Here is a 12,703-nt window from a genome sequence, read left to right as displayed (position 1 = left end):
TTTGATAACAATACAGTGTCATAGGTCAAAATAGAGACAAGTTTCTGCACCGGGTGACACCAACCCTAATGACGCCTCTGATCACATACACACCATTAAGATTTCATTCGAGAAATATGTTGTTTTCTAATTCAGCACATAATGGTCCTTTCTATCCTGGTTCATTTTTCTCCATATTAACACTAGTGACCTTAGCCAATTTAAAAACGAGCTAGGTCTGTCATCGCGCGCTGCACCCGCCCATCGCGCGTGTATGGACGCCGCTCACGCACCCGCACGTCCGCTGCACATGTCCGCCGCGCATGTGTGCCATGCACACACACCCGCTGCGCACGTTCACTCACACACATGCACGCCACTTCTTCCCCTTCAGTGTCTCTGCGTCCCTCCCTGCACATGCGCAGTACAACAAAACACACGGACATGGGACGCAGAGACGCTTGGGTTTTATTATAGAGGATGTTAAAATAAGAAATATATCAATTTAAAGGATGGGAATAAAGTTTAGAGTGAATTAAATACATTTTTCAGTAAAACAATACATATATTTACATAGATCCGTACACATCAGTCCTGAAAGAGGGACAAATGAGAAGGAAAGAGGGACAGAGCGACAGGGTTCCCAAAGAGGGACAAAGAGAGCCATGCAAATGCAAACGTGGGTCCTGCAGCATGTCTGCTGATTTCTGAGGCGATTCAGCCTCAATGTTAAAGAGACACTGAAGCGAAAAAAAAAATGATGATATTATGATTTGTATGTCTAGCACAGCTAAGAAATAAAACATTAAGATCAGATACATCAGTGTAATTGTTTCCAGTACAGAAGGAGTTGAGAAACTCCGGTTGTTATCTCTATGCAAACAAGCCATTAAGCTCTCCGACTAAGTTAGTCGTGGAGAGGGCTGTTATCTGACTTTTATTATCTCAACTGTTCCTGGACTATTTACTTTTCCTCTGCTAGAGGAGAGGTCATTACTTCACAGACTGCTCTGAAAGAATCATTTTGAATGCTGAGTGTTATGTAATCTGCACATATTAGAGAATGATGCATTGTTAGAAAAAACACTATATACCTGAAAATAAAAGTATGAGAATATTTTCTTTGCTGCTAATCTTCTAGTAATTATTCATAGTACACAACCAATTCACTATATCATATTTTTTTTTTTTCGCTTCAGTGTCTCTTTAAGTATAGGAAAGTGGAAAATTGCTCTGAAAAGCGCTAGATCAGAGCGAATTTCCAAGCATTTTTGTTACAGAAGCTGTCCAGTTCCAGCTCTATTGTAACAAAAAATAAAAATGCTGCACAAAAATGCTAAAATCGCTAGGCAATAGGCATGATTAGAAAATAGCTAGGCACATGCCTAGAAAAATCACTTCAAAAAGCGCTGAGCTTTTGTGATTACACTTGCGCTTTTTGGTGTGCACTGGCCCGAAATCTGACAGAACTGACAGTCCATTACTAGTCTATTTTCTCTGTTTTTTTTTGTTTTTTTTTATTTGTTTTGTTTTCAAAAGCATTCCCTGAAAGGCAGTTGCTATAAGTCTGAAGGTGAGCACACACCATACAATTAAAAGATCCAATTTTTCACCAATTCGATCATATTGAACGGTTATCCAAAAAAAATCGAGAGCTTATCTTTGTTTTCAATCGATAAATCCGATTTAATTTCCGTTTGTTTGTTTTTTTTTTTGTTTTTTTTTTTCTCGATTATTGGAGATTGGACATGTTGGAAATGTTGAGGTGGCCACTAACGGTCCAATTTCTAGCGAAAAATCGTTTGAGCGATCAGAAATTCTGATCGTACAAAAAATCGTTCACTACACCATCAACTAACCAATCATTGCTTCCTATCTATCACGACCACCAAGAAAATCCAAATTTTCGTTCGACGAAAATTCATTCGGGCGACATTTTTTTCACTCATTCATAATCGATTGTGTCCACCAATGGAGATTATTTACAACCAATCCGATCAGCATTTCTGATCGTTCAAGCGATTTTTCTCTAGAAATTGGACCGTTAGTGGCCAGCTTTAGACCAACTTTATCAAGAATTGTATGGTGTGTGAGATGGATTGTCAATGACTTGATGCACAGTTCCTATCAATTTTTTTCTGAGCTTTCAATTATTTTATTCATGATTGGGGAAAAATTGAACACAGGTGTGTGGTGCATTGGTCAGATTTGTGAATTGTTACAATCAGTCAGAAATATTAATTGTTATTCTTGAATTGAACAGATATTTAAAGAATTGTATGGTGTGTGTGTGGCCACCTTAACTGTCAAAATAGTAAGATGCCAGCCTCCCTACTTGCTTCCCGGTATCCGGCACCGTCGGGGATCGCCCTCCCCCACGTGTAGTATAAAATACTCAGCAAGTGTCCATAACCTTCCTGTAGCTCCTAGCGGCTTTTCGGCATCCTCCGTGTACAGCTCCCGGCGAGTCATCTGACCCCCGTCGGGTCACATGACACGCCGGGTGCCGTGCATGGACGTCAGAAAGCCGATAGGAGCTACAGGAAGGTTAGAAGATGGTTACCTTAGTTCCGGATAATGGGCTGTATTTTGTCAGTTAGACTTAGCAACTGCTGCTCAGGAAATGCTTTTGAAAACAAAGAAAACCCTGAGAATCCCCCTTGAGGAGATGCACTAGTCCAAAATCTGTAGGTTCTTTCAGATTTTGACTTCTTGCCGACCGGCTAACGCCGGTGGGCGTGGCCGCGGCGGAAGCCCCAGGACCGCCTAATGCCGATTGGCGTCAAGTCCTGGGGCTCTGTTTTGCAGGAGATCGTGCGCAATCTGCGTGCGCATCTCCTACTCGAAAGGCCGGAGCTCCGCCCCTCCTTCAGTCTCCGAGTGGCAAATGCCATTTGGGAGACTGTAAAGACGTGTGACATGGCTGTCCCGCTGGGGGACAAGAGAGCGATCGGCTCTCATAGGCAGAAGCCTATGACAGCCGATCGCTGTGATTGGCCGGCTAGGGGGAGGGAGGGATTTGAAAAAATAAATAAATAAATAGGAAAAAATAATGACAAAAAAGAGATATTATTTAATTTAAAAAAATAAACATCTTAGGGGCGATCAGATCCCACCAACAGAGAGCTCTTTTGGTGGAGGGAAAAGGGGGGGGATCACTCGTGTTCTGTGTTCTCGTGGCCACTGTGCCTTAAAGCTGCAGTGGCCATTTTAGCTAAAATGTGCCTGGTCTTTAGGGGGGTTTACCACTGTGGTCCTCAAGTGGTTGACTGCTTATTTTTTTTCTGCTATAGTGGTCCTTTAAGGTGACGTGAATATTTTGCGAGTGATGTGTGGCCTGTGGGTTAGGATCGCATCATTGTTGATCTATGTCCCGGACCCCGTTTCTAATCATTGATGTTTGCCTGTTACATTTTGTCTAGATGTTACTATGCTACTTATTTTATTACAGAAACCCAATTAAAATTATGTTTTAAGTATTGGTTTTGGGCAGGGGTCTCAAACTCAATTTACCTGGGGGGCCGCAGGAGGCAAAGTCAGGATGAGGCTGGGCCCCATAAGGAATTTCACAATCGCGGCGATTGACGTCAGGAGGGGCAGAGCTGAAGCTGAAAGCTCTGCCCCTTCCTGGATATACCGGCGGATTGCCCCCCGGGTGATTTGGGGGCTCTGCAGCCCTCGTTTAGCGGCGGGGATGCGGCGGATTAATTGGGCGCACCAAAGCGAACTATAAGGAAGCTTTTGCCGGCGAGGGCCACAAAATATTGTATCGAGGGCCGCAAATGGCCCGCGGGCCGCGAGTTTGAGACCCCTGGTTTAGGGTTACATAGTACTCCAGGGCTTGGCCCTTTTTAAATACAGTAATTCAATAGTGAATAAAGGAGTATCAATCTGTTAACAAGCTTTTTATATGAATAGGCCTCTTTTACCTTTATTGCTGGTAAATAGCGCCCTATGCTGGGATTGGACAATGTAAGCTTAAGGATACTTGCACACATTGGGCTTGATTCACTAAACCATGATATGACAAATATCACACCTTTTCAAAGATATCACACATTATCAAAGTTAACACGCCTTATCAGAGTAGCATAGCAAGCACTACGAACCCGCAGGGGCTCAGGGCAGGACGAGTGCCACTGCCAATTAGCAGGCATAAGTTTGTAGCGCTCACTATGCTACTCTGATAAGGCATGTTAACTTTGATAAGGTGTGGTATCTTTGATAAGGTGTGTTATTTCAGTTATCACGGCTTAGTGAATCAAGCCCAAAGTGTGGTTTTAAAACTTCAAATATGAAAGAATGATGCAATGTTATCAACAAAAGCTACTTAACTGAAAATAAAAATATGAGACTCTTTTCTTTGCTAATGTTCTATTCCTTATCCCTACTACACATCCAATTTATTATATTATAGTTTATTTTTCTGCTTTAGGTTTTCTTTAACGCCTACAGCTTTTGGAATAGCTGGCGATTCCACAGCGCATCTGAAACAGCTCCTGTGAGCCCCAGTCCTGACAGTCATTTCACGATCACCATTCACAAACGTTTAAACGTTTTATTCCAGCCGTATAACTGAATGGCACACTTGGTGAGATATAAACATAGCGTGACCTTGAGGTTTTATAGCCCGGGATAGGCCAGGCCGCTGTGGGAATCTGAGGTCTGCGGCAGAAGATGAATGGACTGAATAACTTTCCGCAATTTCTGGGTCAGACAGTTTGACTCTTACTGCAAAGATTATTGCCTGGCTGGACGTATCAGGGCCGTCCCTCGCCTCTGCAATGTACAGTCACATGAGGATACATCTATGGGCCATACGCATGAGAAATAATAATTATAAAATTGTCTGCTTTTCTGTTTATACTATTTGCCCACCTAAGCAAGCTGTTTTATGCCAGCAACTTCTCCCCCAGTAAACTGAACAACATGGAGACTTCGAAAAAGAATTTTTAAAAAATCTGCATTCCGAAGTGAGCAGAAACAAAACCTAGTCTCCCAGAATGCTTTGGGGCAGAAGGCTGTGTGACATCATTGCCTAGGTGAAGCGTCATTGGGAGGGCGAGGTTACATGCCAATGTACAGCAATAAATAGGTTCAAGAAGTGTTTCTGATCCTACAGTACAGTACACCTCTGCACAGTCCTACAGTACAGTACACCTCACAGTCCTACAGTACAGTACACCTCTACACAGTCCTACAGTACAGTAGACCTCTACACAGTCCTACAGTACAGTACACCTCTGCACAGTCCTACAGTACAGTACACCTCTACACAGTCCTACAGTACAGTACACCTCTCACAGTCCTACAGTACAGTACACCTCACAGTCCTACAGTACAGTACACCTCTCACAGTCCTACAGTACAGTATAATTCTCACAGCCCTACAGTACAGTACACCTCTACACAGTCCTACAGTACAGTACACCTCTACACAGTCCTACAGTACAGTACACCTCTACACAGTCCTACAGTACAGTACACCTCTACACAGTCCTACAGTACAGTAGACCTCTACACAGTCCTACAGTACAGTAGACCTCTACACAGTCCTACAGTACAGTAGACCTCTACACAGTCCTACAGTACAGTACACCTCTACACAGTCCTACAGTACAGTACACATCTACACAGTCCTACAGTACAGTACACCTCACAGTCCTACAGTACAGTACACCTCTCACAGTCCTACAGTACAGTACACCTCTCACAGCCCTACAGTACACCTCTACACAGTCCTACAGTACAGTACACCTCTACACAGTCCTACAGTACAGTACACCTCTACACAGTCCTACAGTACAGTACACCTCTACACAGTCCTACAGTACAGTACACCTCTACACAGTCCTACAGTACAGTACGCCTCTACACAGTCCTACAGTACAGTACACCTCTCACAGTCCTACAGTACAGTACACCTCTGCACAGTCCTACAGTACAGTACACCTCTCACAACCCTACAATACAGTACACCTCTACACAGTCCTACAGTACAGTACACCTCTACACAGTCCTACAGTACAGTACACATCTACACAGTCCTACAGTACAGTACACCTCTACACAGTCCTACAGTACAGTACACCTCACAGTCCTACAGTACAGTACACCTCTCACAGTCCTACAGTACAGTACACCTCTCACAGCCCTACAGTACAGTACACCTCTACACAGTCCTACAGTACAGTACACCTCTACACAGTCCTACAGTACAGTACACCTCTACACAGTCCTACAGTACAGTACACCTCTACACAGTCCTACAGTACAGTACACCTCTACACAGTCCTACAGTACAGTACACCTCTACACAGTCCTACAGTACAGTACACCTCTACACAGTCCTACAGTACAGTACACCTCTCACAGTCCTACAGTACAGTACACCTCACAGTCCTACAGTACACCTCTCACAGTCCTACAGTACAGTACACCTCTCACAGCCCTACAGTACAGTACACCTCTACACAGTCCTACAGTACAGTACACCTCTACACAGTCCTACAGTACAGTACACCTCTACACAGTCCTACAGTACAGTACACCTCTACACAGTCCTACAGTACAGTAGACCTCTACACAGTCCTACAGTACAGTACACCTCTACACAGTCCTACAGTACAGTACACATCTACACAGTCCTACAGTACAGTACACCTCTACACAGTCCTACAGTACAGTACACCTCACAGTCCTACAGTACAGTACACCTCTCACAGTCCTACAGTACAGTACACCTCTACACAGTCCTACAGTACAGTACACCTCTACACAGTCCTACAGTACAGTACACCTCTACACAGTCCTACAGTACAGTACACCTCTCACAGTCCTACAGTACAGTACACCTCTCACAGCCCTACAGTACAGTACACCTCTCACAGCCCTACAGTACAGTACACCTCTACACAGCCCTACAGTACAGTACACCTCTACACAGTCCTACAGTACAGTAAACCTCTACACAGTCCTACAGTACAGTACACCTCTACACAGTCCTACAGTACAGTACACCTCTACACAGTCCTACAGTACAGTACACCTCTACACAGTCCTACAGTACAGTACACCGTTACACAGTCCTACAGTACAGTACACCTCTACACAGTCCTACAGTACAGTACACCTCTACACAGTCCTACAGTACAGTACACCTCTACACAGTCCTACAGTACAGTACACCTCTACACAGTCCTACAGTACAGTACACCTCTACACAGTCCTACAGTACAGTACACCTCTACACAGTCCTACAGTACAGTACACCTCTACACAGTCCTACAGTACAGTACACCTCTACACAGTCCTACAGTACAGTACACCTCTACACAATCCTACAGTACAGTAGACCTCTACACAGTCCTACTGTACAGTACACCTCTACACATTCCTACAGTACAATACACCTCTACACATTCCTACAGTACAATACACCTCTACACAGTCCTACAGTACAATACACCTCTACACAGTCCTACAGTACAGTACACCTCTACACAGTCCTTCAGTACAGTACACCTCTACACAGTCCTACAACACAGTACACCTCTACACCGTCCTACAGTACAGTACACATCTACACAGTCCTACAGTACAGTACAATACACCTCTACACAGTCCTACAGTACAATACACCTCTACACAGTCCTACAGTACAGTACACCTCTACACAGTCCTACAACACAGTACACCTCTACACCGTCCTACAGTACAGTACACATCTACACAGTTTTTGTAATTATTCTATTACATCTTTTCATCGGAGTACACTGAAGATATGACACTTTCATACAATGTAAAGCAGTCAGTGTCCAGCTTGTATAACAGGGTACATCCACTGTCTCATCAAAATAACTCAACACTCAGCCAATAATGTCTAAACCACTAGCAACAAAAGTGAGTACACCCCTACGTGAATGTCAAAATTCCCCAAATGTTCCAAGTGTCCATATTTTGTGTGCCAACCATTATTTTCCCACACTATGGAGAGGGAAAGCCTTGGGTCTTAAAGAGTCTTCTCTTTCCTCTCATAGTCACTGGCATGCTCGTAAATGTTAGAGACCTTGTGCTACTCTACCTTGCATTAACGTCTGGAGACATGTTTGATCCATTTCTTTAGCAAAGCAGTGGTCATCTTGAAGGTGTATTTGGGGTTGTCATCATGTTGGAATAATGCCCTGTGGCCCAGTCTCCAAATGGAGGAGATCGTGTTTTGCTTCTGAATGTCAGAGTACATGTTGACATTCATGATTCCCTTAATAGTTTCCCAGTACCGGCAGCACTCATGCAGCCCCAAACTATGAAAATCCCACCACCATGTTTTACTGTAGGCACACTTGTCTTTGTACTCCTCACCTGGTTGCCACTATACACATTTGACACCCTATGAACCAAATAAGTTTATCTTGGTCTCATGAGACCACAGGATATGGTTCCAGTAATTCATGTCCTTAGTCTTTGTCTTCAGCAAACTGTTTGCAGGCTTTCTTCTGTATTATATTTGGAAGAGGCTTCCTTCTGGGATGACATCCATACAGACAAATTTGATGCGATGTGTGGCGTATGGTCTCAGCACTGACATTCTGACCTTCCACTCCTTCAACTTCTGCAGCAATTATACCAACACTTATATCTGCAAAAGACAACCTCTAGATATGGCGCTGGCCATGTGCACTCAGCTTCTTTGGTTGACTATAGCCAGGCCTGTTCTAAGTGGAACCTGTCCTGTTACACCACTTTAAGGTCTTGGCCACCGTGCTGCAGCTCAGTGCAGTGGCGGACACAGGCAGCAGTGGGCCCCTGTGCAAAATATCAATTGTGGGCCCCCATGACCTGCGCCACGGCAAAAAATGGGCGTGGCTATAACCTACGACGCGCGAAGCACGCCGCAGCAAAAAATGGGTGTGGATAGAACCTGCGGCGCGTAGCGCCGCGGCAAAAAATGGGCGTGGCAATGACCGGATAAGGGCGGAGCTAACTGTAATTTAAAGTGATCCCGGGGTGAGAGTGATATGGAGGCTGCCATATTTATTTCCTTTTAAACAATACTAGTTGCCTGGCGGCCCTGCTGATCTATTTGGCTGCAGTAATAAACTGAATTACACCAGCAACAAGCATGCAGCTTAATCTTCTCAGTTCTGACAATATTGTCAGAAACCCCTGACCTGCTGCATGCTTGTTCAGGGTCTATGGTTGAAAGAATAAGAGGCAGAGGACCAGAACGGCAACCAGGCAACTGGTATTGCTTAAAAGGAGAGAAATATGGCAGCCTCAATATTATTCTCACCTCAGGTTCCCTTGAAAAGTGCAACGCAAAGACAGTGGGCCCAGGTTTTGGTGACCCTTTCCCCAGAAAATTCACATAATGTGAGCAGGTTTTCTCATGAAAATACACATAATGTGAGCAGATATGCCCAGAAAATACGTGCAATCATGTCGGCAGATATGCCCAGAAAATACGTGCAATCATGTCGGCAGATATGCCCAGAAAATACGTGCAATCATGTCGGCAGATATGCCCAGAAAATACGTGCAATCATGTCGGCAGATATGCCCAGAAAATACGTGCAATCATGTCGGCAGATATGCCCAGAAAATACGTGCAATCATGTCGGCAGATATGCCCAGAAAATACGTGCAATCATGTCGGCAGATATGCCCAGAAAATACGTGCAATCATGTCGGCAGATATGCCCAGAAAATACGTGCAATCATGTCGGCAGATATGCCCAGAAAATACGTGCAATCATGTCGGCAGATATGCCCAGAAAATACGTGCAATCATGTCGGCAGATATGCCCAGAAAATACGTGCAATCATGTCGGCAGATATGCCCAGAAAATACGTGCAATCATGTCGGCAGATATGCCCAGAAAATACGTGCAATCAAGTCGGCAGATATGCCCAGAAAATACGTGCAATCATGTCGGCAGATTTGCCCAGAAAACACATGCAATCATGTAGCAAATTTGCCCAGAACATACATGCAATCATGTGGCAGACCTGCCCAGAACATACACGCAATCATGTGGCAGACCTGCCCAGAACATACACCTGCTAAAATAAATAATAAAAAAAACCATTTACTCACCTGCAGCAGCAGACCTCCTGTCCCAGCCTCCATCCAGCGCGCAGCTCCCATGGGTGGTTGGGTGGATAGGTAGCCTGGTGGGTAGGTAGGTAGGCAGCCCTTAGCCGGGTGGGTAAGTAGCCTGGTGGGTGGCTGGGTAGCCGGGTGGGTGGGTAGCCTGGTGGGTAGGTAGCCTGGTGGGTGGGTAGGTGGGTGGTTAGGTAGCTGGGTGGCTGGGTAGGTAGCCTGGTGGGTCTTTAGGTAGGTAGCCTGGTGGGTTGGTAGGTAGCCGGGTGGGTAGGTAGGTAGGTAGCCTGGTGGGTGGGTAGGTAGCCGGGTGGGTGTGTAGGTAGCCGGGTGAGTGGTTGGGTAGCCGGGTGGGTGGGTAGCCAGGTGGGTAGGTAGCCGGGTGGGTAGGTAGCCAGGTGGGTAGGTAGCCAGGTGGGTAGGTAGCCGGGTGGGTAGGTAGCCGGCAGGGTGGTTAGGTAGCTGGGTGGGTAGGTAGACGGGTGGGTGGTTAGGTAGCCGGGTGGGTAGATGTGTGGGTGGTTAGGTAGCCGGGTGGGTAGCCGGGTGGGTGGTTAGGTAGCCGGGTAGGTAGCTGGGTGGGTAGGTAGCCGGGTGGGTGGGTAGGTATCTGGGTGGGTGGGTAGGTAGCCGGCAGGGTGGTTAGGTAGCTGGGTGGGTAGGTAGCCGGGTGGGTAGACGGGTGGGTGGCTAGGTAGCCGGGTGGGTAGGTAGCCGGGTGAGTGCGTAGATGTGTGGGTGGTTAGGTAGCCGGGTGGGTGGGTAGCCGGGTGGGTAGGTAGTCGGGTGGGTGGTTAGGTAGCCGGGTAGGTAGCCGGGTGGGTAGGTAGCCAGGTGGGTGGTTAGGTAGCCGAGTGGGTAGGTAGCCGGGTGGGTGGGTAGGTAGCCGGCAGGGTGGTTAGGTAGCCGGGTAGGTAGCCGGGTGGGTGGGTGGGTAGCCGGCAGGGTGGTTAGGTAGCCGGGTAGGTAGCCGGGTGGGTAGGTAGCCGGTTGGGTGGTTAGGTAGCCGGGTAGGTAGCCGGGTGGGTGTGTGGGTATCCGGGTGGGTAGGTAGCCGGGTGGGTAGGTAGCCAGCAGGGTGGTTAGGTAGCCGGGTAGGTAGCTGGGTGGGTGGTTAGGTAGCCGGGTGGGTGTGTGGGTATCCGGGTGGGTAGGTAGCCGGGTGAGTGTGTGGGTAGCCGGGTGGGTAAGGTAGCCGGGTGGATGGGTGTGTAGCTATCCGGGTGGGGGGCCCGACTCCTATCCTCCCTCACTCACCTCGGGGCCCCCCTCCCGGTATGCGCGGCGGCGGCGGCGGGCGGGAGAGCAGAAAATCCAGGAAGTCTCCGCCGGGGCTGCAGCAGACACTAGAGGCTGCTGCCGCTTGGTCTCCCGTGTCTCCAACTTTGTACACTGCTCGCTACTTCCTGGTTTAGTAGCGAGCAGTGTACAAAGTTGGAGACACGGGAGACCAAGCGGCAGCAGCCTCTAGTGTCTGCTGCAGCCCCGGCGGAGACTTCCTGTATTTTCTGCTCTCCCGCCGCATCGCATGAGGGGGAGGGGGGGGGGGCGATGTGAGGGGGGAGGACAGGAGTAGGGGCCCCCCAGGTTAAAATAAAAATAAAAGGTAAAATTTAAAAAAAAAACTGCAATACTTAATGGGCCCCTGAAGCAGCGGAACTTCAGGGGCCCTTGTGCGGCGGCACGGCCTGCACGGCCGTATGTCCGCCACTGGCTCAGTGTCAGGGTGTTGGCAATCTTCCTGTAGCTTAGGCCATCTTTATGTGGAGCAACAATTCTTTTTTTTACGATCCTCAGAGAGTTCTCTGCCATGAGGAGCCATGCTGGGCTTCCAGTGACCAGTATGAGAGAGTGTGAGAGCGATAACACCAAATGTAACCACCTGCTCCCCAGTCATACCTGAGACCTAGTAACACTAACCAGTCACATCATGACTACGAGTAGGAAAAATGTCTGATTGGGCAGAATTTTGTCATTCCTTACTTAGGGTGTACTCACTTTGACTGCCAGCGGTTTAGACAGTAATGGCTGTGTGTTGAGTTATTTTGATGGGACAGCAGATTTACGTCATTATAGAAGCTGTGTGCTGACTGCTTTACATTGTATCTAAGGTCGGGTGACATTTTATTTGCGACGTCTCATTTTTTTAATGTAATGTCGGCATTTGATGTAGGGGACTCAGAGTGCCCAGCTGTTCCCTAAAAGACAAACACGCGTGTATCTGTCTCAAGAAAGTGGTTTACTGGGAACTATGTAAAAAAGGCGCATGGAAATTTGGGCACCCAGTTATCATGATAGTAAAACATCGGTATTAAATACTGGCATTTTGCTACGGCTCAACCTATGCCTACTCTCACACATAACCCTCCTCCCTGACGCTTAACCCCTTCCCCGCACAAACTTCCTGCCTGACGCCTAACCCTAAACCCCTCCCCCAAACTTCCTACTTGACGCCTAACCCTAAATCCCTCCCCCAAACTTCCTGCCTGACGCCTAACCCTAAACCCCTCCCCCAAATTTCCTACCTAAAATCTAAAACTAGCACTCCCCCTCGCCTCCCCCCGCACAAACTACCTACCTGACGCCTAACCCTCCCCCACTAACTTCCTACTTGATGCTTCA

The sequence above is a fragment of the Hyperolius riggenbachi genome, chromosome 11 (genome assembly GCF_040937935.1).
Source record: "Hyperolius riggenbachi isolate aHypRig1 chromosome 11, aHypRig1.pri, whole genome shotgun sequence".
Classification (NCBI taxonomy): Eukaryota; Metazoa; Chordata; class Amphibia; order Anura; family Hyperoliidae; genus Hyperolius; species Hyperolius riggenbachi.
Note: the sequence above shows the minus strand (reverse complement) of the source record.